Source organism: Erinaceus europaeus, chromosome 1, assembly GCF_950295315.1.
Source record: "Erinaceus europaeus chromosome 1, mEriEur2.1, whole genome shotgun sequence".
NCBI classification, from domain to species: domain Eukaryota; kingdom Metazoa; phylum Chordata; class Mammalia; order Eulipotyphla; family Erinaceidae; genus Erinaceus; species Erinaceus europaeus.
The window spans coordinates 108,151,157-108,174,757 of NC_080162.1; the positions used below are offsets into that span (position 1 = coordinate 108,151,157).

General features: G+C 43.2%; 1 protein-coding gene and 1 long non-coding RNA gene across 2 annotated transcripts in view; both read right to left on the reverse strand.

Annotated features, from left to right (window-relative positions):
* PIK3AP1 (phosphoinositide-3-kinase adaptor protein 1) overlaps positions 1-23,601 on the reverse strand; it is a 217,479-nt gene that overhangs the window by 161,144 nt on the left and 32,734 nt on the right. The gene's annotated exons all lie outside the window — the stretch shown is intronic.
* LOC132541972 (uncharacterized) lies at positions 14,986-18,017 on the reverse strand. Its single transcript, XR_009553086.1, has 3 exons — positions 17,349-18,017; positions 16,525-16,590; positions 14,986-15,121 (listed from the first exon to the last, which is right to left on the reverse strand). It is a non-coding gene; the product is annotated as an uncharacterized LOC132541972 (long non-coding RNA).

The window sequence follows — 23,601 nt, forward strand, 5'->3', positions numbered from 1 at the left end:
AGGATTCCCTAACTAAGGTCCTGGATGATAGGATGGCCTAGTAGTGGCCAAAAGAGCCATCATTAATGTATGTGCTGAATATGGGCCCCAGATCAAATCAATGGGGTTCACAGTTTAAATCATGGGAACTACTCTCTTCCATGATACAGCTTTCTAGTCCTATTTGCAGCTCTGACACCATCTCCCCAGACAAAACCTTTAGCCCACCTGCGTGTTGGCTGTGAGGATCAGGCTAAAATTAGTAAAGTAGTGGGCCCCTTGGAATATACCTAAAATAGATCTACTAGCTTTTTCCAAAGTGTAGATACAAAATCTCATATGCTATAGTCTTACCTTTAGATTCCTGATTATTAAACAATTTGTTCTACTTTATATCTTAATGGTTTTTTTTTATTTATTTATTTAGATTCCCTTGTTACCCTTGTTTTTTGTTGTTGTTGTTGTTGCTGAACTTATTGTTGTTATTGATGTCATTGTTAGATAGGACAGAGAGAAATGGAGATAGGAGGGGAAGACAGAGAGGGGGAGAGAAAGACACCTACAGACCTGTTTCACTGCCTATGAAGTGACTCCCCTGCAGGTGGGGAGCCGGGGCTCGAACCAGGACCCTTATGCCGGTCCTTGTGCTTTGAGCTACATGTGCTTAACCCACTGCACTACCACCTGACTCCCTATCTTAATGCTTTTTCAGCCACCAAGTTGCAGATGCTACCATGACGCCAACCTGACTTTACTGGACAGATGACCTCACCAATATGTCCTGGAGCCCCACCTCTCCAGAGCCCTGCCCCACTAAGGAAAGATAGAAACAGGCTGGGAGTATGGATCAAACTGCCAATGCTCATGTTTTTAGCAGGGAAACAATTATAGAAGCCAGACTTTCCACCTTCTGCACCTCATAATGATCCTGGGTCCATATCCCCAGAAGGATAAAGAATAGAAAAGCTTCCAATGGAGGGGATGGGAAACAGGACTCTGGTGATGGGAATTGTGTGGAATTGTACCCCTCTTATCCTATGGTCTTGTTGATCATTATTAAATCAAAAAGAATGGTAAATACTTCTCCAGATAAGTAGGCCAGTGGAGGCTAGAGAGGAGGAATTTTTTGACATCAATACTTCAATACTTCTATTCATAAACATTTATGTGATTTTTTTTTGTTTTGTTTTTTTGAGGTAACACTGCTCTGTTGACCATGTTTAGTTTGTCTTCAACTAAAATCACCAGATCATCTTACAAATGCCTATTCTCTTTAAAGATTTATTTTCATGTGGTCTCGGAGGTGGTGCAATGGATAAAGAATTAGACTCTCAAGAATGAGGTCCTGAGTTTGATTCCTGGCACCACAGTTACCAAAGTGATGTCTGGTTCTCTTTCTCTCTCTCTTTCCCTCTCTCTCTCTCCCTCTCTCTCTCTCTCTCCCTCTCTCTTTCTTCTCTCTCTCTCTCTGTCTCTCCTCATAGCTTTCTAATAAATACATCATTTTAAAAAATTTTATTTTCATGAAAGAGAGACCAGAGTAATGTCCAGTTCTGTCCTCTGGTAATGCTGGGGATTGAACTTCAATCTTCTGGGGTTCCAGGTACGTGAGTCTAATGCACTACCACTGTGCTATCTCACCAGTCCCAAATGTTTATTCTTCTTTTTTTTTGCCTCCAGGGTTATCACTGGGGCTCAGTGCCTGCACTACAAATTCACTGCTCCTGTAGGCCATTTTTTCCCACTTTTGCTGCCCTTGTTATTGTTATTGCTGTAGTTGTTGGATAGGACAGAGAGAAATGGAGAGGGGAGGCGAAGACAGAGAGGCGGCAGAGAAAGACAGACCCTTGCAGACCTGCTCCACAGCTTGTGAGGTGACCCCCCCTGCAGGTCGGGAGCTGGGGTCAAACCAGTCCTTGTGCTTTGCACCATGTGTGCTTAACCCATTGTGCCACCACCAGGGCCCCCAAATGTTTATTCTCATACAACTGTTCGGAGGACAGGGGAGTCGCTTCACAGGTGGTGAAGCAGGTCTGCAGGTGTCTGCCTTTCTCTCCTCCTCTCTTCCCCTCCTCTCCATTTAGCTCTGTCCTAACAATGACATCAATAATAATAACTACAACAATAAAAAAAAATAAGTGCTTGAGTTAAGCTACTCTAAAATTTTACACAGTCCCTAATTACTACTCTGGATATTTAACTGCCCTGCCCGAGAACTGTCTATATATATATATTTACTTATTTATTCCCTTTTGTTGCCCCTGTTGTTATTATTATTGTTGTTGATGTTGTCATTGTTGGATAGGACAGAGAGAAATGAAGAGAGGAGGGGGAGAGAGGAGGAGAGACAGACAGACACCTGCAGGCCTGCTTCACCGCCTGTGAAATGACTCCCCTGCAGATGGGGAGCTGGGGGCTCCAACCAGGATCCTTATGCTGTCCTTGCGCTTTATGACATCTACGCTTAACCCACTGCACTACCACCAGACTCCTGAGAACTGTCTTAATACCTGGGCTCTGTGTCACCATTAAACAACTATGCACATAGCACAGCTGTAGCTACAAGCCAGAATTTCAAGCTGTGGCTTTTTTTCTCTTTTCCACAATGGATGTGCAGGAAATTCTTCCCTTAATGGGTTCTGGAGAAACTATCAAAGAGATTCCCAGGGTGGCTGGGTCCTCTTTACTAGTCAAAGGGGACTTCTGATTTTTCCTTCCTAACACTGAACACTCCTGACATTAGTTAATTAGTGGGGCTACTGGCCATTTGATGCACCTCTCTCCATCTCTCTCTCTCTTCCTCTCCCTCTCCCTTTTACTCTTCCCTTCTCTTTCCCTCCTCTCTCCTTCCAGGACACATAAACAGCACACACTCTGTAAACTCTTAAATATTTGTTGAATATCAGCATAAATTAACAATTTCACCTCTGACACCAAGCTTGCCTGTTGGGTAGTTGCCATCTCCCCCTGGCTTCTTCTTATCCATATGGCTATATAGGGATTTACTGATCCAAAGGTTTGGTCTATTTACATAAATCACTTTTACATAAAGCACTCCAGGGCATTGGTGGTTCAGTTATAGGATTCTCGCCTGTTCTGCCCCCTCCTTGTCACACTCTGATTTTCACCAGTCACTTTTCTCTCCACCCTCTCTATATCACATCCTGTTTCCACCCTACTTGGAGAGTATAAAAACAGCTGCTCTTCTGATTAAAGACACTTGGAAATTGCTTTCCGGCTCCGAGAGTTCCAGAGTGTATCTCCTGCGGAAGTTGGTGCAGCACGCGTTCCTGATCCCTCTCCCACACAGCAGCCTAGATCAGCTCCAGTTGAGTTCTCTCCAACCCAGAGAGCACTAGCTCGGGAAGAAGTACCCTCAGGCTATCCCGGCATCTGGCACCCGGAACAGGGACCCGTAAGCAGCAGATTTACAAGAAGACATCTTAGATAAGTACACACCTTTTGGGTATCTGCAATATTGTGTTAAGGCACTGTGATTTTTTTTCTTTTTTATTGTTTTCCGGAGATCTTTCCACCATGGAAAATCTTTTCCAAATCCTGCATTCTTTTTCCAGTATACAATTTTTATATATCTGGGACATTTTTCTCGGGGCTTCACCTTATATCCTGTTGATCATCATAGCAGCTTTTAAGGGATATATAGGGCAACCTCTCAAAAGGCTTAAGAAACTAGAGGCTGAGGTCCAAGAGATAAAGGAAGTAATCATAGAACTTAACCAGCACCTTAAAAACAAGAAGAAGCAAAGGCCTGTTGTGATCTTGACCCACCCTAATTCCTCTGCATCTTGCCCTGAGGCCCCTATTTTGGCATCTTGCCCTGAGGCCCCTATTTTGGCAGACACGTGTCCGAATTCTCCTTTGGACTCCACAGCCACTTCTTCGGCCACCCCCATTTTGGCAGAAACGTGTCCGGAACCTCCTGCTGCCTCCACGGCTGCTTCTTCACCCCACCCTGTTTTGATAGACACATGTCCGAATTCTCCTGTAGCCTCCAAAACCACTTCTTCGGCCACTTGTCCAGAAGCTTCCACTTCAGTGACTCCTCCTACCGCTACACACTTATCAGAGGAAGTCCACACATTTCCGGTCAATGTTGCCCCCAATAGACAAAAACCTCAGGCCTGGTATCCATATTCCGCCACAGACCTGAAGGAACTACGCCAGGCTATCAAAGATGACGGTGTTCATGCCCCATGGACCAGGTCCATTTTACAAGGCCTGCTTCAGAACCTTAATACCCCTCAAGATTGGAGAGATGTGACTCGTGCTACGCTCCCAGGCCCCCTCTTCCTGCAATGGGAGGCATTCTTTCGCGATGAATGTTTACAACAATCGCGGAAAAATATTCAAAATCAGCCAGAGGGTAATTTTGATGCATTGTTTGGAACAGGCCAATTAGAAACAGGGATTCAACAGGCGGAAGCCAAGTTTCCAGCGGGGTATTTTGATCAAGTACGCCTGTGTGCATTAAAAGCATGGGAGCGATTAACACCACCCATGGGAGCAGCCTCAGCCCCCATTCTCTCCCTGCAACAAGAACCTGATGAATCCCTCGCTAAATTCATTGCCAGGGTCCAGTCGAGTTTGGAAAGGAAGATTTATAATCCTGACGCTCGTTTTCTCCTTCTGCGATCCATAGTCTGGGATGGAATGCTTCCGCATTTTCGACAGGCCTGTATCACTCTTAAAAATGAACACCCAGATACTTGGATTCTAGCTACACAGGATCTCAGATCAAGCTCTTTTCAAGGACCTATGTTACAGGCCTATGCAGCTACCTTACATAAGCAAAAAGGAGCTTGCTTTCAGTGCGGTCGCCAAGGGCATTGGCGTAACCAATGTCCAGAAAATAGACCGCGACCCCACCTCCAGTCAGGGCGACCCCACCTCCAATCAGGGCAACCCCGCCTCCAGACAGGGAATCAGAGACCACGAATGCCTTGTCCCAGATGCCAGAAAGGATTTCACTGGAGGAGAGATTGTTGGTCAAGGTTCCATAGGAACGGCACGCCTCTGCCAAATGTAAACAGGGATTTAAACTAGGTATGGGGCTTCCCTTAGCCCCGCCCCCAAGAGGGAAGGAAGCAGGTCGCCCGCTTGGTGCTGTGCCCTTCTTCCACAAACAGAAGCCCAGCTTGGGACCCAATCCGTCGCTATACCCACCACGCCAAGTAACAATAACAGAGGGTGAGCAGAAGGAGGAACCCGTGGTATGTGGGAACTTCCAGCATAGAAATAACCGGCTGGAGCAAGAGAACAGCTCGAATTCAGAGCCTGAGATTTTATGGACCACCCCTGTTTTAGAAAGGGGTCACCCAACTATGACAGTAAAGATTGGTAATATTCATTTTAAGTGTTTGATTGACACGGGAGCAGATAAGACAATATTAAGACAAGCAGAGGTTCCCCAGAGTTGGGAACTCCTCCCAGGACCACGCTTACATGGTGTTGGAGGATTGACTCAGGCATTCCGCACACGAGATTCCCTTGTGTGGGAAGATCCAGAAGGGACTACCGGACGCTTTCAGCCTTTAATAGCTGATATAAGCACCAATTTATTGGGAAGAGACTTGCTGGAATCTTTAGATGTAGTGATATCCTCAGACACCTCTGCAGGACACCACACTCACTCCTGTGAGACTGCTAGACCCAACCAGCACCCCCAATACTAACTGCCACTGTTCGTAACAGAACTGCCCGCTTAGATTGGCTTTCTAATGAGCCTGTCTGGGTGGAACAGTGGCCTTTGCCTAGGGAGAAGCTAGAAATTTTAAAAAAACTCGTCCAAGAGCAGTTATCGTTGGGACACATTCGTCATTCTCGGAGCCCATGGAATACTCCAGTCTTTGTAATTAAAAAGCGCTCAGGAAAATGGCGCCTCCTCCAAGATCTTCGTGCAGTTAATAAAACCATGCAGGTTTGGGGCTCCCCCCAAAGGGGTTTGCCTCTTGCTTCCGCAATTCCCACAGGAATTCCAATCATAGCTATTGATATACAGGATTGTTTTTTCTCTATTCCCTTACACCCACAAGATTGTAAACGTTTTGCTTTCTCTGTTCCTTCTATTAATAATGCCAGCCCTGCCGATAGATTTGAATGGGTGGTACTGCCCCAGGGCATGGCTAATAGTCCTACTATTTGTCAAGAGGTTGTTAAATCTGCCCTTTTTCCATATATTCATAAGGGCCTTAAGGTTTTTCATTATATGGATGACGTGTTAATATGGGGAGAATTAGATACAGATCTCTCCGCCCTACGTGATTTTCTAATCCCTGCCTTAAAGAGAAGTGGACTTAATGTAGCTCCTGAGAAGATACAACTAATCCCTCCAATATCTTTCTTAGGCTCAGAGATTTCCCTAACGCAGATTCGTCCTTTAAAACCTTGTGTTACTTTTCCTTCTAATCTCACTCTTGCTTCTTTACAAAGTTTTCTTGGAAATTTGAATTGGCTTAGGCAGTATCTTTATCTGCCTACGAGCTGCCTGCAACCACTGTTCGATCTGTTAAAAGGAAACAAACAGCCCTCCTCAAAGCGTATGTTAACCCCCAAAGCATCCTTGGCTCTGGAAAAAGTTAACCAGGCTCTCCAGGACATGCACCTCGTTCGATTCTCCCCCTCCTCTCCAGTAAATCTTCTAATCTTTAACTCCACCCCCACGGTAGTGGGGGCATTGTGGCAGAAACATGGCGTTCTCGAATGGCTTCATACGCCAGTAGGCGGAGCTCCAAGACTCCTTACCGAGATTGATGCCTTAGCATTTATGGTTCGCCAAGGAAGAAACAGATCGGTTCAGGTCTTAGGAAGGGAACCAGATTCAATCATTCTTCCCTTTTCTCTCACTGATACAGAATGGCTCATACGTCACCATTCTCGTTTTGCCATAAGTTTAATGGGTTTTCCAGGACAATTAGATAATCATTTTCCCTCTAATAATTTGATAGCTTCTTTACCTCTGTTGCCTCTACTAGTACCTAAACTTTTCTCTCGAGATCCCATCCCCTCTGCTCCTACAGTGTTCACTGATGGTGGAAAAAAGGGAGCTGCTGCCCTTATATATTATCCAGACCAGCAATACCCCAAACCTCTCTTTACTGAACTTCCTGATAATTCCCCTCAGTACAAAGAACTTTATGCTGTTTTCCTTGCATTAAAAGCTGTACCAGAATCCTTCAACCTTTTTTCTGACAGTGTGTATACTGTTAACTTACTTCCATGGCTTGCTCGATCTTATGTAAGAATTGATGACAACCCACTTTCTCCTCTTTTAATTCAAATTGCCTCTATGCTCTGTTCTCGAACCCATCCACTGTATGTTCAGCACCTACGTTCCCACAGCCCTCTTCCTGGTCCCCTGTCCGAAGGGAATGCTGCAGCTGACCGCCTTGCCTCCACAGGAATTCTCCTAGCCTCTGTCTCTAATCCTGCTGACTTTCATTCCCTAACCCATGTTAATCTTAAAGGTCTTCGAGCTCGATTTCCTGATATTCCTCTGCCACAGTTAAAACGTATTCTTGCTACATGTTCCTCCTGTGCAGGTCTAATCAAAACACCTGCTATTCAGACTCTAGGGGTTAATCCTCGAGGTTTAAAAGCCAACGCTCTTTGGCAAATTGATGTTACCCACATACCTAACTTTGGCAAACAAAAATATGTGTTCGTCTCAATTGATATCTTCTCTAAGTTTATGTGGGCTACAGCTCAGACTGGAGAAAACTCAAAAAAGCTTATAAGCCATATGCTCTCCTGTTTTGCTGTAATGGGCTTACCTCTTCAACTTAAAACGGATAATGGACCTGCTTTTACCAGCAAACAATTTAAAGATTTTTGTTCCCTCTGGAACATTACTCATACTACAGGCATTCTGTATAATCCACAGGGACAAGGCATTGTTGAGAGGGCCCATCAAACTCTTAAGGCTCAATTAAATAAAGAAAAAGGGGAAATGTACCCCCCTAATATCCAGCTGGCAAAAGCCTTAACTACATTAAATCTCTTTAATATTTACAAAAACTCCGACCAACCTCCTATAATTCTTCATTGGCAAACACCACCCACCCTCCCAGCTATTAAAGTCAAATGGAAAGACCCACTTGATAAAATTTGGAAAGGACCTGACCCCCTGTTGACTATGGGGAGGGGTTTCGCATGTATTTTTCCGCAAAATTACTCCAAGCCTGTTTGGGTTCCTGCCCGCCATGTCCGGCAATACCCACATGATGGTGCTGATATCCCTGAAGAACAAGAAACACTGCAAGAAGGCTGGCTGCAGGAGGACTGGCTGCAGGATGCACCCCAGGATCCATAATACAGCATGGCAGAATCAAAAAAAAAGAAAAAAATCTGATTCACAGAACTCTCCCCCCCCCCCGAATGAATGTCTTATGCTATGACTGGCCAGTTGTGTTTTGTGAGTGAGTGAGTGAAAAAAAAAAAAAATTGAGTGAGTTGAGTGACCAAAATTTTTGTATGACCCATTGTGCTCAGAGTACTCTGAAAGTTAACTGACTTTATATCAAACGGCTGGACGCAGCCATGGTTTCTGGAGACGTCCGGAAACAGTCCAAAAATTGTTCATTCCCCCTTTTGATTTCTTTTTTAAGTCTTGATATCAATATGAAATGTTTAGTCTTAAACTGTGTGAGTAAAGATGGTTCAACTATGACAGTAGTTCTAAATTCACATTTGAAATGATATATCTTATTTACAAGTTTTTCTCCTCCTGTGTGTTATAAACTATATGTTTAATATGCATGTTTCAAGTTTGGTAAACGTTAACTTGACAGTTAAATTGTAACTTCGAAGTTACATTTTTACGAAAAGAGGTAAAATCAATTCATTTAAGTAACTGAGTGTTTAAGGTAAAACTCTAAATATTCAATTTGACAATTCATTATCTCCTAAGGTAAAATACAAATTCTCTATACAGGACATTTTTGGAGGGCCCCCAAAAATGTCCTGTAAGCTATCTTGTGGAAATTAATCCACAACAAATTTGGCATCAATCTGATATTGTAAATGTACCAAAAAAAAAAAAAATTGTCACTAAAATGTGTTAACTCTAGTAACCTGAGTTTGCTTAAAAACCCAATGTAAAAATAGTTAAGAATCAATATATGTAACTTAAATTCGGTATGAAAACTTTGCTATATAAAGACTGCTACATGAGGTCACGTAAGATGACCTTTACACAAAATTATAAAGATACCTAAACCAGTTATAATCATTGAGTTATCAATTGTAGTAAACTTCTAATTTGTTACAAAGTTTTTTCATAAGTAATTGACTACAGCTATGACAAGCCTTCGCATAAAGAAGCATCTGCTCATATAAAAAGAAATCCATCTTGGACCCCTGACCTCTGACATCACCCACAATTACAGCCATCCCCAGAAACCCATGATGTGACCTGACACGATCTGGAGAACCTGATTCACAGACTCCGAAGGACAAGACTTTCCTACTGCCTTTCTCTCAACCATCGGTGTCTGCTCTTCCTGCTTCTGTTTCGCCCATCATGTTTTGGCAGTTCCAGGTCACTCTCTACAGAGAAGAAAAGTTCCGGTGGCCGTCCTCCTCCATCAAGATAGACGTGTGGCATTTATTTCCTGGCCGTTGACATTGGACTGATGCTTCTATAGAACTTGCTGGACACTCCTTTTATAATCCTGGACTTCTTGAAGAATGACTGTAGCAGGCTGACTCGGGATTTTGCAATGCCAGATCACCCCTCTAGCCCCTCGGCTTATCAGGCCCCCACTCCTCCACCCATCAGGCTCACTCTGTCTCTTGCTACTCTTACTTATCCCTCCGTCTTGTGCTAGTTCTTTTTAAAGACACTTACACACTATCATTCTGCTTTCTTCCCAACAGGTTTCCGTTCACCCCTACACTGCTATTCCCCTGACAGAGATGAAGCCTTTTACAGACATTGACCCAGTTATATATGGCCATTAAGTAAGAGGATGATGTTGGGGAATTGTGAGGATATGGTTGAGCTTGGAAGGGCTTGAGCCTGAGGGGTGTGTCAATCCTGTTAGTCTCTCTCTCCATGGAGAGGTTGAGCAAGGAGGGACAGTAGAACCCCAAAAAAGGTGTGCCTCTTATCAGTCTCCCTGCCTCACAAAGTGCCCCACACTCCTGATACTATGGCAAAAAGTTAAAAAGAAAGGGGGAGATGTTGGGTAGTTGCCATCTCCCCCTGGCTTCTTCTTATCCATATGGCTATATAGGGATTTACTGATCCAAAGGTTTGGTCTATTTACATAAATCACTTTTACATAAAGCACTCCAGGGCATTGGTGGTTCAGTTATAGGATTCTCGCCTGTTCCGCCCCCTCCTTGTCACACTCTGATTTTCACCAGTCACTTTTCTCTCCACCCTCTCTATATCACATCCTGTTTCCACCCTACTTGGAGAGTATAAAAACAGCTGCTCTTCTGATTAAAGACACTTGGAAATTGCTTTCCGGCTCCGAGAGTTCCAGAGTGTATCTCCTGCGGAAGTTGGTGCAGCACGCGTTCCTGATCCCTCTCCCACACAGCAGCCTAGATCAGCTCCAGTTGAGTTCTCTCCAACCCAGAGAGCACTAGCTCGGGAAGAAGTACCCTCAGGCTATCCCAGCACTTGCCCTCTACCCTACCTGGAAGCTACTTTTTTCTCTTTCTTTCTCTCTTCCTTCTCCTTCCTTCCTTCCTTCCTCCTTCCCTCCCTCCTTCCTTCCTTCTCTCCTTTCTGAGGGAAAGAGATAGACACCTGCAGACCTGCTTTAGTGCTTGTGAAGCATCCCCCCCCTGCAGGTGGGGAGCCAGGGGCTTGAACCAAGATCCTTGCACTTAGCACAAGTGTGCTTACCTGGGTGTACTACCATCTGCCCCCCTCTACTTTGTTCTTTCTAAATGAATGAGCCTGGATTAGATGATCCCCATGTTCCCTTTTCTAATGTGAGCATTCTATATTTCCATCTTGTTGACTCAGTGGCTCCTGACTGTATTTTCCCATCAAGACTAGATTGTGTCCAGAGAATGGGAAAAGTCTCGTCACACAAACATGGAAGGGACTGAAGTGACATGATGTTGAAGGATTTCTAAACCTATGGGTCTCTGCAATGTAAAGTGGTTACAAATTAGAAATAAACAATACAGCTGCCAAAGTATATATGATTATTTCAGCATTACATTTTTTTCTGAAAAACAACTGCCATAAAAATGTTTTCAATCAGGACTGGGGAAGCAGCGTAATGGTTCTGCAAAAGATTTTCATGCCTGAGGCTCTGAGATCCCAGCACTACCATAAGCCAGAGCAGAGTGGGCCTCTAGTCTCTCTCTCTATCTATCTATCTATCTATCTATCTATCTATCTATCTACCTACCTTTCTTTCTTTCTCTCTGTATCTCTTTCATTGTATTTACATAAATCACATTTATAAAGTCACATTATATAAAACATAATAAATTATACGGGGATCAGGTGGTAGCGCAGCAGGTTAAGTGCACATGGCACGAAGAGCAAGGACTAGCATAAGGATCCTGGTTCGAACCCCAGCTCCCCACCTAAAGGGGAGTCACTTCACAGGCGGTAAAGCAGGTCTGCAGGTGTCTCTCTTTCTCTCCCCCTCTCTGTCTTCCCCTCCTCTCTCCATTTCTCTCTGCCCTATCCAACAATGATGACATCATCAACAACAACAATAAAACAACAAGGGCAACAAAAGGGGAAAAATAAATAAATAAATGTAATAAATTATACAACTATAAGCTTTACCTGTAGCTATAATCTCAAACATTGGCCATACGTGTAAAAGGAAACTTATTTTAGTCCAATTTAAAAGTAGAACATTTTCATCATAAGCCTCCCCTCTATTTCCTGTGTTATCAGATGTTAGAGAGAGAGCCAGCAGTCTGTGAAACTGGCAGCTTGGAAGACAAAATAGGCAAGCATTTTTTTTTTTTAAATAAGGACCTTCTAGGGACCTAGTCACAGATCCAATCATATAAGAATGATGGAAAAGACACTTATATCCAGAAGGCTAGAAGAAAAACGTACCACCAAATTTCCAGAACAAATGGACCACTTTTAGAAATCACTTCCAAACACTGCAGATTTCCTCACTTTCATGAGCTCCTTCAAAAATGACACAGCAGTTTAATCTCTGGTGCTAACAGATACCAACACACATACAGATACACACACACACACACACACACACACACACACCACACACACACACACACACACACACAGATGGGATGAACATTTCTGTTATGTAACTGTCTTCTGGAATGGCATACCTGACTCTTTTGTGGGACAAGCTGATACCCAGTACTTTCTAATTAAGGACAGAGGTTTTTTGTTGTTGTTGTTGTTTTTTAAGTGCACTCTGTCGGCCTTATCTTGATTTGAATCATACCATGGCTTGTGACCACAAGACATATCTACTTCATGGAAACAGATGATGATTCAAATAACCCCAGCACCCAGCAGCAAAAAGGCTACACACAAAACACGTATCTTTTTCTCCAGCTGGGACATTCAAAATAAACCCAAGAGTAAGGAAAATTGAGTGGTCTGGGAGGTGGCCCAGTGGATAAAGCAGTGGACTCTCATGCATGAGGTTCCAAGTTCAATCCCCAGCAGTACATGTACCAGAATGATGTCTGGTTCTTTCTCTCTCTCCTCCTGTCTTTCTCATGAATAAATAAATAAAATCTTTTTAAAAAAATGAAAATGGACACCAATTCATGGACATCTACCCAGACGTACATCTATCCACCATTCACATGGACTAGCACACAAAAATCCATACAAATTAGCATTATCTCTAAAAAATCAGAAATGTGGTGAACATAAAGTAGGCGGAACATGATTTTTCCCCTGCAGGAAAGGCAGTTTTGTCAATTAGTTAATTTAATTTTCTGTGCCTTGGAACATCCACTAACCAATCTCCACTTACTGAACTGACTCACTTAAGAAGTTGGCTGCCCTTTTTATAAATAAAAAATTTAAAAAAAAGAATTTGGCTGCCCAGAAGCCATATGACAAGCCTACAGTGGTTTCATAATTTCACCTATGGGCCAAGGGTCACGTACTACATAAATCATCCTATTTCCTCAGTCATTTCAGACACATGATCAGTCAAGAAAATAGCAGTGGAAACTAAATTGGAAAGTTGTCAAAACACCCTGTGATGATAGGGAAATGAACAAACCAATTCTGTCATGCTTACTTGCCCCATCTCCCGCATCCCTATTATCTTCCTACGAACTCACATTTATCAACGTAATTGTAGACTATAAGTGTAGACTATAAGTGTAGACTATGTAAAAATGTTAAGTGCACACATTCTTTCCTTCCCACAAGGATAATGGAATAAGGTCATGTTCACCCAGGACTGAACTTGGACTAATGTCCATACACAGAAAACTATTATTCTGTCACTTCAAGTCTTTTGTGAAGGATAACTCATGAGCTTAAATATAATATTCTATATCCTGAGAGGGTTTTCAAAATGATAAGACTGGGACCCAGCAATGTGATGCAAGATCAATTGGAATTAAGGAATTTCATTGCTGTAAAGGTCTAAAATGTCAACTGTACTATCCCAACAGCCTGAACAATACTAGACTAGGCCCAGCTGGCCCAAAGCGAAACAACCAGTGAGTGTCAGAGTCTGAGAAATATACACCCATAGCCTCTTAACTTGACACAAAGATTGTAGTAATCTGAGAAGGAGCCAATCCAAATGTGACAAGACTCAAATTTTATTTGACAAGAGTAAAATCATGACACAATAAGTGGTTTTTCCCTCTTTGCAGGCATGCCATATCGAGTGAGTGACGGGGCAGACATTACAGCAATAACACAAATCAATGCCAAATAACTTCCCCTTTGAAGAAGATCATTTTAATGCAGCTGAGAAAAAGGCTGAGGAGTTTGCACAAGGGAAATTAACCTGAAATTCAACTGACTTGAATTAGAGAGGGCAAGTCCAACAGCTCCTTCCTTTAAATTCATAAAATCCCAGGACTTCATTTTTTCTTCTCTTTTAAAATTTCTAACTAAAAATAAAAGACGAACAGGGCAAGGGTAGATAACATAAGGTTATGAAAGAGACTCGTGCTCGAGCTCCACAGTCCCAGGTTCAATCCCCTGCACCACCATAAATCAGAGTTAAGCAGTGCTCTGGTAAAAATAAATACATAAATAAAAATAAAAGATGGACATAGCAGAAAAATAAAAAAACCGGAGAAATATCAAAAACAAAAAAAGTTCAAAATGTCCTCCATCCAACCAAATGTAACCACTACCAATAATCCCTAATGTATCTTTCCAGAAAAAAAAGAGTCACACATATACTAACATATCTGTGTATATTAATAACAGAATCACTTTAAATATAAATATATGTATATTAAACCATATTTTTGAAATCATATGAATACACTGAAGCACTGTGGTTTGACTCTATTATCTCCACTAGTTCATATCACTAGTTTGAATTACTGGTAAACTGGTCATTTCAAGGACAAAAGTTTTGTTATTAACCAAAGCTAACTTTATCTCAAATGACAAACTATTTCCTCATCCCAGGAACATAACTAAACTACAGAGCTGGGATAAGAAAGTGGGAAGAATGAGCAATAAAGGAAGATAGAGGACATTTGTGGGGAAAAGAAGGAAAAAGACAAAGAGGTATTGTATATGGCAGATGTCCATTTCACAATGTTTGTCTAATGTATCAATGATGAAATTAAGAGAGGTACTACTGTTTCCACACATATCTGACTTTCTTTTTTTTAATTTCTTTATTGAGGAATTAATGTTTTACATCCGACAGTAAATACAATAGTTTGTACATGCATAACTTTTCCCAGTTTTCCATATAACAATACAACCCCCACTAGGTCCTCTGTCACCCTTTTTGGACCTGTATTCTCCCCCACACCCACCGCAGAGTCTTTTACTTTGATGCAATACGCCAATTCCAGTTCAGGTTCTACTTGTGTTTTCTTTTCTGATCTTATTTTTCAACTTCTTCCTGAGAGTGAGATCATCCCATATTCATCCTTCTGTTTCTGACTTATTTCACTTGACATGAATTTTTCAAGGTCCATCTAAGATGGGCTGAAAATGGTGAAGTCACCGTTTTGACTTTCAATATATTACATTGTTTACATAAGTTTCTTAAAAGTAAGCATCCTTCTTGAGCTGCACTGTTCAATAGGATAGTACTGATCACACGCAGTTATTGAATATTTGAAGTGTGCCAAGGTTTGATCCCCAGCACCACCACAGGCCAGAGCTGAGCAGTGTTATGGTCTCTCTCTTTGAAAAATAAATAAACATAAATAAATAACCTTTAAAAATAAGTATTTTCATTAAAATCCATACTGGATTTCAAAAACAAGCAGAATAGCTGACTGCAAGAGTTATTGTGGTGACATGTTAAAATGAGAACATTTTAAGTGTGCTATAGTGAATATGTCATATCATTAAAATTCAATTCACCTGTTTCCCTTTTTTATTTTTTTTAACTTTGGAAACTGGAAAACTTTACATTTCACACATAGCTCACATTATATATTTTTTGAAAACTCTGAAACACAGATATCATGACAGTGTCTATCTTCTCTTGTTCTATCCCAGCATCCAGAGCAGGGCCTTAAAAATATTAGATGCTTGGTAGTCGGGCAGTAGCACAGCGGGTTAAGTGCATGTGGTGCGAAGCACAAGGACCGGCATAAGGATCCCGGTTCGAGCCCTGGCTCCCCACCTGCAGGGGAGTCACTTCACAGGCGGTGAAGCAGGTCTGCAGGTGTCTATCTTTCTCTCCCCCCTCTGTCTTCCCCTCCCCTCTCCATTTCTCTCTGTCCTATCCAACAACAACGACATCAATAACAACAACAATAATAACTACAACAATAATAAAAAAAATACAAGGGCAACAAAATGGAAAATAAATAAATATTTAAAAAGTGGGGGGAAAAAGATTATTAGATGCTCAGTAAACATGCATGAGAAGTAAGGCTAACTGTGGTTTCTAGACAAGGTAACGACTTGCTTGCCCTTGGACTCCAAAGCAGGAGGCTCCCAGCCTGATCCTAACTCTAAGGGAAACACAGCTTGTGTGATCTGGGGCAAGTCACTGGGCTTGCCTGGAACTTATTTTCCTTATCTTTTAAATGCAAATAATAATAACAATGTCTGTCATACAGGAAGATTTCATGGGCCAAATGAAATAACATCTATAAACATGCTTTGATGGCTAGGGAGGTGGCTCAGCAGGTAGCTGCCATTCCTTGCAAATAGGAGTGAAGCCCTGGGTGCATCTCTGGCACTGCATAGAACAGAGCAGAGAAGTCAGCCAAAATAATGATAATAATGATAATAATAATAGTAATAAAGCTTTGAAAAAGTGAAACAGAAGTCAAGCCCTTCTGAATCCTAGTATACTCTTCTAGTAACAGTAGCAATAGTTCCAGGAGAAGTGATGTAAAATTACTGAAAGCACAAAGTAAGAAACTAACCGATCAGACTCCTGTATCTGGTGTTTCCATTCCAGCACGTGTTCCAGGAGAAGTGATGTAAAATTACTGAAAGCACAAAGTAAGAAACTAACCGATCAGACTCCTGTATCTGGTGTTTCCATTCCAGCACGTGTTAGAAAATTTAGCCAAAGGCAGGTGCAGACTTAAGACTCTCACACTAGTGGAAACAAGTGCTTGTCACTCCCTTGTCACTGCATATCAGCAACCACAGTTGACAAAGGGATCAGCAGATACTTTCCTTAAGGAACCACAAAAAGTCTAACAAACCTGGGGGCTGGGGGTGGTAGTTGTGGGGGGTGGGTAGAGAAAGCTGTCTTTGTAGGGGACTGAGTTCAATATCCAGCCTGAGGCTAACAGCTTTATTAGAAATTCATAATCTTGGGGGGCTCTGAAACCTCAGGGGATCTGTTCAAAGGGCACAGAATCTGTCGTGTATATTAGTCCTCTATAATTATTCTAAGCAGAGTAGGAGAAAGTATGTTATTCTACAAAGCACCCCTGAACTGGCTGTAACTTTATAAGGAGAGTAGAGTGGATTTCCCCATGCCAGCAAGGAACGTTCTTCTCAAATCAAAGATGATTGACTTCAAAACGATTATATGACGATAGTATCTTTCTGCAAGTGGCATTGAAGGGCCCAAAGCAGAGAAGACACACAGAGGAAGAACAGACCCAATAAGCCATGGTCACAAGGCAGGAGGACAGCAAAGCAAACAGAATCCATTTCAAGCAGCCCTAGCTCAGATTCTCCCCTCCATCTCTGTACAGCACCATAGAAGCCCCAGAAGTCATTAGTGACTTACCACCAGCAAGGCCACCACAGAGAGGAGAGCGAGGAGGGTGCAGTGACTTCCTCTTTGCCGCAAGGGTCTGACTCTCTTCTCTTCTCTAAGGGCTGCTGCCTGTGACGTGAAAGTGAGTCGTGCCATGGCCAAGCTCTGAGCCTCTGGGATCACTGCCCCATGACAGGCCACAAGACCTGCGCTACTGCTGGCTCTCCCAACCAGAAAACCAAAGGAAAAGACACCATGCACAGAGCAGAGTCTCCACAACATAGCTGCACACCAGAACCAATTGCAGAGGCTTTTGGAAACTCAGATTACTGAAAGCAAGCCCCTGACTTGGGTCCAGTATGTCTGAGGTGGGGCCCAGGCAACTGGGTTTTAAATAAAGTGCAGGAGCAATGCCAATACCCAGCTTGGCTTGGGAACCTACAGTCCAGAGAACCCTGAGAAGCATCATCATCCTTGATTCTTGATCTTCCATGGCTTTTCTTCAACCATCTTGTTTTCAGTGTGGAAGAAAAGCATGTAGGAGACCCAGAGGAAAAGCAAGGCAAAGTGGAGAGTACTCTAGAGTGTCAGAGCCCTGGGTTCCTGAGTCCTTTGCAAGTCATTTCACTCTCTGTGCCTCTGTTTTCTCATTGGTGCAATGGCAGTAAAACTATCTACTACTCTGGGGCTGTGGGGGGAGCAAAAACATATAAAGTGTGTGGTGTGTTACACACAGTAACCGTCGTATATAGCAATCATCTTTTCGTTAGCACTTTCCATAAGGGGAAGGAAGGGGTCAGGGAAGTTCTCCAAATGACTATTTTTGCAAGGGGAAAAATGCAAATGTAAATAATGGGCCTAATCAGAAAGAAAAGAGGAAAGAAAACCAAACTGCAACTGTAAAAAACTGTAGAAAGAAGGACCTCAGATACAGATTAAAAGAGAAGGTAGGTCTCCATCCTTCCTGCTTCTTCATTTACTAGGCTTTTTGATCTTAACTAACACCCCACTAAAATGCTTTAGAGGGAGTCAGGCGGTAGCACAGCGGGTTAAGCGCACGTGGTGCAAAGCGCAAGGACCAGCATAAGGATCCCAGTTCGAGGCCCTGGCTCCCCATCTGCAGGGGAGTCACTTCACAGGCGGTGAAGTAGGTCTGCAGGTGTCTATCTTTCTCTCCCCCTCTCTGTCTTCCCCTCCTCTTTCAATTTCTCTCTGTCCTATCAACAACGACTACAACAATAAAATAATAAGGGCAACAAAATGGAATAAATAAATATATAAAATGCTTATTTAAAAGGTTTTAATTTTATTTCTGATAGATACAGAACAGTCAAGCAAGCTCACCTGGGAGCTCTTCAGAGATGTGACTGGGAAGAAATCAGTAGGGCTTTGAGAAGAAGAAGATTTAGACACAAGGCTTCATGAAGATTTATTGCAACATTACTTATAAATGGGAAAGCTGGAAATAACCTCTAGGTGTTTAACATGATGTGCCACATAACACATTATTATAAAGGAAAAGGTTCCCCTTTTCAATTTCAGGAAAACATTCTGGGATTCCATTTAATTAGCTGATTTTTAAATACTCCATGTGTTTTTTCTCCTTAGCTCCAGTTTAATATTCAGATTAAAGCATTAATGTCAATAAAGGACTATCAGATGTAGGCACAAGTTTTTTTTTTCCCCATGGGCACAAAGACAAGCAGATCATGAGTTGGGGTACCATCTGAACTTCTGAAGCACAAAGGGCATAAGAATAATAGACAGGGAATGGCAAAAGAGAGACTAATGCCTCTAAAGAAACAGACAAGGTCTCCATGGAATATTCAATGATACTAGGGACATTATTAGGAGAATTGAATTTTGTATTTCCCAGTCTCAACACAAACACACATATGAATGAGAACTTACAAAATAAATTCCATTATTACCCAGCAAGTCCTTTCCCACACAGGCTGACAGAATCTATTTTTGTATTCCAGTGAGATTTGCAACAAAGAATAAAACTCCAGCAAAAAGAGGAAATAATTTCTGTGTTCTCTCTGGGTTATTCTCACTTCCTTATTTTAAAATAATCACCCAACAAGTAAAAGAAAAAAATTAGAACAATAACATGGTCTTCTATACACTGGAAATATAGCACAACTGACATTTTGAGACTAAAGTGGACCACTTAGAAGGTTCTGAGTAACCGGCCATCTTCTGGAATACAACAACAACAACAACAAATTACAGTAGTATACCACAGCACTGGGAGCTGGAAGAAACCTTTCAAATAGCGATGAAACCCTTGGGCAGTAAACTTGCTGATCCAACACACTGGCATTTCTAATGAAAACATATGTGAAGTGTTAAGATAGATAACACATTTGGACATGGCAGGAAATAAAATTAAAACCTCTAAAACATTTAGTGATGTATTAATTAAGATCAAAAGGCCTAGTAAATGAAGAGGCAGGAAAGATGGAGACCCAAGTACTCCCCCACCATGCCAGAACCACTTTCAAAGACTCAGGAAAACCTGAGTTTTGCCAGAGGAGTCTGTGTGAAGGAGCAGGGAAGACAGCCCTGAAGCACCAAACTCTGGCCCAACTTCACACCTGAGCGGATAAGGGTCCAGGGGGCCGAACAGATGTGTGTCTCTATTTCCAGAAAAGCAGAAAGTTGAGAGATGGTACATGCATAACAAAGATCCATGACCACTGAGTTGACGAAGGAAGGTGGACTAGACCCCCCAGCCAGTACTCAGTGGACCCCTGACCAGCAGCAGCATTATCACCCAGGAACTTGGTATCAAAGCAGCATCTTGGGCCACACCTAGAACGATACAGCCAGAAAATGCACTTGACGAGCTCTCCAAGTCCTCGTGCACATACTAATGTGCTTAGATAACATAGCAGCAACAGAAAGTACAACTGACTGCCTGTAACCACATCTGAACTACATTTCTAAAAGAACTGTCTCCAGTGCCAACTTTACTCTTGGAGCTTTTGGTCTTTAAGCTTCAGTCTATATTTGGCCTGAATTTTATTCTGTTTTTGTTGTTGTTGTTGTCTTCAGGGATACACCATTCTGAACTGCCTTTTTCAGATAGGGAGAGGGAGACAGGGAGGGGAAGGGAGGGGAGGGGAAGGGGAAAGGGAGGAGGAGAGAGAGAGGAAGGGGAAGGGAAAGGGAGAGAGAGGAAGGGGAGGGGAGGAGGAGGGGGAGGGAGAGGGAGGAGAGGGAGAGGGGATAGAGAGGGACAAGGAGAGAAAGGGGAAGGTGAGAGGGAGGAAGAGGGGGAGGGAGAGATGAAGAGAGAGGGAGAGGGGGAGAGGGAGAAGGAGGAGAGAAGGGGGAGGGGAAGAGGGAAGGGGAGGGGTAGGAAGAGAGAGAAAGAAGGAGGGGAAAGGGGAAGGGGAGGGGGAGGAAGAGAGAGAAGGAGGAAAAGGTGAAGGAGAGGAAGAGGGAGAGAGGGAAAGGGAAGGGGAGGGATGAGGGAGGGGAAGGGAGAAAGGGGGGAGGGGAGGGGGAGGGAGAGAAGGAGAGAGGGGAGGAGAGAGGGAGAGTAAGAGAGAAGGAGGGGGAAGGGGAAAGGTAGGGGAGAGGGACAGGGAGGGGGAGAGGGAGGAGGGGGAAGGGGAGGGAGAGAGGGAGAAGGAGGGGGAAGGGGAGAGAGTGAGGGAGGGGGAGGGGGAGAAGAAAGGATACCACAGCACCAAAGCTTCCTCTGATGTGGTGAGGGCCTGAGAGAAGCTGGGTTATGCACTTTGCAAAGCAGGTGACACTATCCTGTCAGCTCAAGTCTAAATTGTAAATGACTTCAGTGAATATTTTAGCAAGTAGTCATCCTTTTTAAAAAGGTATCAGAGTCTGGACCATGGTGAATCCAGTGGAACGCACATATTACCATACTCAAGGACCCGAGTTCAATCCCCCCCAGCCCCCACCTTCAAAAGGGAAGCTTCACAAGCAACAAAGCAGTGCCACAGGTGTCTCTCTTTCTCTAACCCGCTCTATCTCCCCTCCCCCTCTCAACTTCTCTCTGCCCTATCAAATAAATAAATATTTTAAGAATATTTTTAAAAGGAAAAGAAAATTCTTTTTTTAAAAAAATTACCTTAAAATTAATGTGACTGGGATAGGTAGTGGTACACTTGGTTGAGCAAACACATTGCTACACGCAAAGACCCAGGTTCAAGTCCCCAGCCCCCACCTGCAAGGGGGGATCTTCATGAGTGGTGAAACAGGGCTGCAGGTGTCACTATGCCTCTCTCCCTATTTATCTCCCTTTCCCCTCTCAATTTCTGTCCTTCAAATTAAAAAACAATAATTATAAATATTTTTTAAATAAGAATGGGGGCCCAGGAGGTGGCACACCTCGTTAAGTGCACACATTATAGTGTGCAAGGACTCAGGTTCAAGCCCCTGGTCTCCACCTGCAGGGGAAGGCTTCATGAATGGTGAAGCAATGCTGCTGGTGTCTTTGTCTCTCTCACTCTCTATATATATCTCCTCCAACTCTCTCTGTTTCTATCCAATAATAAATGAATAAAATTTTAAAAATATAAAAAAAGAATGGTTCTTTAAAAGAAATTAATGTGTAAAGGGCAAGCATACACAACACACACATAGTGGGAGTTTAACATTTTCAAAGGTTACATGGCTTATGAATTAGTGTCTTTTTTTCTACTGTGGTCTTAGTGGGAATATTTTCTTGGAAGTCAGAAAGCAGGGAGAGTTGAGGAAGGATAAAGACAGCATTCAGGAGTGTGGGGAAATAGTATAATGAGTATGCAAATGTCTTTTTTTATTGGGAAATGGTATAGTGGTAAAGTGTTGGTATCTCAAGTCCTGAGTTTTAATTCCCAGCACTCAGTGTACCACAGTGATGCTCTACTTCTTCTTTTTTAAAGAGATATAGAATATCTGTTTTGCTACTACAATATGATGTAATGTAATATAAATAATATATATTTAAGGGCTGAAGAACTATTTGGGGATAGGAGGGAGGCTTGGAGATGACTTGGGTTTTTTTAATATTTATTTATTTATTACCTTTTGTTGCCCTTGTTTTTTTTTATTGTCGTAGTTATTATTGTTGTTGTTATTGATGTCGTCATTGTTGGATAGGACAGAGAGAAATGGAGAGAGGAGAGGAAAACAGAGAGGAAGAGAGAAAGATAGACACCTGCAGACCTGCTTCACCGCCTTTGAAGCGACTCCCCTGCAGTTGGGGAGCCAGGGCCTCAAACCGGGATCCTTCCGCCAGTCCTTGCACTTTGCTCCATGTGCACTTAGCCCACTCCCAATGACTTGGTTTTTTAAAGGATGTTGTGCAAATACTCCGTGATGTCCATCACTTGCACCTTCTCGTATAAAATTGGACTGTGCATATGACAAGCTAGGGGTGGCCCTGTCCCTACAGATGAGCAGGGGCTCGGTCCCCTTCAAGGCATAGAGGTCCAGCAGGGTCAATATTCTGGGCATCTTGGGGGCCACATGCATGTGCGGGGAGCACTGGCAGATATCTTCCCTGTGCACAGGCTGGAGAAGATGTCCTCCTGGTAGCACTGATGCACCACCATCTCGGTTCCCTGGTAGGGGGAGCACTTGGTAATGTAGAGTGGAATGGACCAGGTGGCTTGTTCGCCAGCAAAGATGCCCATCAGTGCTTCTGAGGACTCATTTTTCATAGCAATCACAGACAGTTGATGTCGGGCAGAATCGCATGTCACCTGATGTGTCCCTCCCATGAGAAAGTTGTGACCAGGCCGACACAGGGCAGAGTTGGTAGAGTTGGTGCACTGTGGGCACCCCTGTCCCTAGGAAGCCTCATGGATTGGGGGGGGCAATCAGAGGCACCCAGGGCCAGCATGGTGAGACCTTGGGGCACCACTGGGGCCTCGTGCATCTGCATGCACAGGGATCGCTGCCAGGTGGCTTCTCTCTGATACAGGATGGAGAAGGTCTCACAGTTGTGAGGCGGCTCATCCAGCAGGGTTCCCAGGGGCTATGAGTTCCTGGTGATGCCCTGGAATGCCATTCAGGGGGCTTTCCCCCCAGCAAAGACACCTCTCCCCTGTTGGATCCTTCTCAGCTGCCTGGACTTGGGGACCAGCTGACCTGGGGTCTCCTCAGACATCTGCTCCAGATGGAAGGACTCACACGTCCTATCCTCCCTCTGTACAGGGAGAGTGTCCTGTGTAGATGTTTCAGGCTGGTCCTTGTCCTTGGAAAGAAAAATGCAGCTCTCCAGACAGGAATGCCACTCTTGTTTTTTCTTTTTCTTTTTTATTTA